The following is a 2,917-nucleotide window of genomic DNA, read 5'->3' as shown; positions in this document are numbered from 1 at the left end:
GTCTTGTGTTTTCTTCTGGATTCCAGTTTACTACTGGATTATTTTTAAGAAGAGGGGACTACAGTTAAAATTAATGCATTTTACTTGAAGTGGTGTTTCTAAAGATAGAATACATGGCTGAGAAATGAAATATGAACAGAAAAACCTGCTTTTCTGTCCCTTTTCAATTAAAGGCAATACTGTGCTGCTTACTGAAACTCTAAATGGGCATTTCCACAATACATATGATCAGAGTGGAGACCCAAAGGTGAACTAACATGTTAATGTCTGAAATCCCTGTCCTGCACATTTGTCAAATGATGGGCATCATCCAACATATGCCATGAGTCAGGCTGACCCAGCTGAGGGCCAGGAGGGTTCACTACCTGCAGGACTTTGCTATTCCCTTTGTTCCCCATCGTGGTGCTTCTGCCAGCCTGTGCCACTGAGCTTTACCAGGTAATCTGGGGCTCGCTCAAATATCACCAATACCACTCTGTATCGTGCCATTTACACTTAAAACTGCTATTCTTAAAGCAAGATTGATTTTATTTTTTTGTAATACAATTTGGATCCTTGTAATGCCAGGTTTTCTAGGGGAGAGTGCAGAATAGGATGTATAAGATGAGTAAGATGTACTTGCTCTTTTGAAGCTGTATGCAAGAAAAAATACAGGACAGAAAAAAAAGGGAGTAACATAGAAAAAACAAGGCTGGAAAATCTCCCCCTAGATCCCCTTGAGAACTTCCATGACATGAGAACTGACTTGTCTTCTGGCCAAATTTTGAGCATTGATTCATCAGAAAAGTAGAAATGTTTATAGAATAATTTCATGTTTGAAAAAAACCCCAAAACACTGTTTAATCTGTTTTTAAATAATATACACCATATGTGTCCAAATAATTTGTCTTAGGTTAATTCAGTCAAGAGACTTTGTACTAAACTTATTTTTCATCTTTTAAAGGATCTTTTCTTAATAGAGTGGGAGGATGCTTTAGTGTTTTTGGAGCTATTATACAACTGTAAACATGCTGTGATCCAGCTTCCTGCTATTGTGGATGTTTGGACTGAGATAAAATAATTTGTTTTAAAGGAAGTTTCCTAAACACACAATACTTTTTTTTTCTTCATCTGCATGTGGCTTAATTTACGGATTGGTCCTGATGTAAATAAAATGCAAAGTACAACTGCTGTATTCCAAAGCTGGACATTTTAAATCCATGTTTGATGGTGCAATCATGAACATCAAATGAGGCCTCACATGCATACAGGCAATATGTTAATGTATAAATTATATTTACACTGCTGCTCAGTATATGTGCAAGCAAGCTGGAAAACCTGCTGGGAAAACTTTAGCTACAGACATTCAGGATGTTGCAATTGTGTGCTGGCAACAAAGGTCAAGTATATGTCAGCACAAGGTTGCTGGTGCGTTCTTTGGAGCCCTGTATGACGCAAGATTTAAGCTGAAGTACTTTTAAGGATGTTTCCTACCTTTTCAGGAGCATTCTGTTCTTATTTTCCCCAAGTTAAGCATGAAGCTTGTTAATCTGTAAGCAAGCTTCGTCAGGTCTTTAACTTGTTTTCAAAACAAAACTGAGTAGACAAACTTGGTGATCTGTGGCGTGCCCTTTAAGGAAGATACCAGCAAATGAGGCTGCTGAAGGGTGGTGGAGCAGGGGTAGAAATAGATTTGTTCTTACACACAGGAGGTTTCTATGATCATGCTGTATGCCTGTCTCTAATAGATTTTGAACCCGTTGGAAGGAAATTTACTTCGATCAGCAGTGTAAAAATAAGTGTGGGGAAGGAGGGAGAAACTCGTGCACTGAGGAAAAGCTCCCAGCCTTATTAAATGCCAAACAGTTTGTGTAGGAAGACAACCTAAAACACCCAGAGTGCAGCAAAAGCTCATGTTGGAACTTCTGCCCTCTTAGACCAAGTCGAAGAAGCATGGGACACAAATCCATGGAAAGAAATAGCTCTTGGAGATGCTTGGGCTTTTTTTCCTTTTTAAATAATAAAAGTATAATAAATATAAGTATAGTAATAGTTAAGAGTCTAATAAACAAAGATGGCTGTGCTGCACTGAAGAAACCACATTTCCAGCCCAGCGAATTCCAGAAAAGGGTTAGTGTAAAAATGACCTTATTGGACAATTATCTTTGGAAATAGTTTTAAAACTCCTCATAAAAAACAAAATCAATCCTAATGCTGAGGCATACTTTATCAATGAAGCAGCAAAATCAGTATCCTGTGCCACCATGTTCAGTTGGGGGAGGGGGCTGTGTTGCTCTCTCATGGATCCCAAAGAGCCTCTGATGTTCAGCTGGTGATTGCATGAGTAAAGCTGTTGTGACCAGTCAATGTGATCGATGTAATCTGGGCTTGCAAGCACAATAAAAGCTCCAAGGCCTCTCTCCTCTTGCTGAAGTGCTGCAGCTTTAGTAAAGAGGCACAGGGCAAGTTTTGGCGTGAAGAAAATCCTTTGGGCCTGCAAGACTGAAAATGCAAGAGTTTGGTTACCTGATGCCTGTCAGGGTGCGTACGTGTGTTTGTTCATATGGGTTGGGTGGGAGGATGGAGATCTGACACATCAGTGTTAGCAAAAGCTTGTGGTTTGGAGACAGCAGCAGAGCTGCACTCTCACTGACACTGCTTGTTCCAGAGGGAGGAGGAGATTTTATTGCTGTGGAGGAAGCAACATAAAAGAGCCTACAGTGCTGTTGTTACACCAGGAGTTTTTCTGGAATGCTATACACAAATGTTTTCACCTAATTAGGGTATTTCGCTGCCATGGATTAGTAAAGAATGTCTTTCTCTTAGACCCACTTGTAGCAAAAAGAAATAAGATCACGGGTTGGTTTAGTTCAGAGGAATGCCTACGCTCACTTACTACAGGCTATGGTTGCTAACTTTCAATTGGTTTTCAGGTTGT

This window comes from Ammospiza nelsoni, chromosome 2 (genome assembly GCF_027579445.1).
Source record: "Ammospiza nelsoni isolate bAmmNel1 chromosome 2, bAmmNel1.pri, whole genome shotgun sequence".
NCBI lineage: Eukaryota > Metazoa > Chordata > Aves > Passeriformes > Passerellidae > Ammospiza > Ammospiza nelsoni.
Note: the sequence above shows the minus strand (reverse complement) of the source record.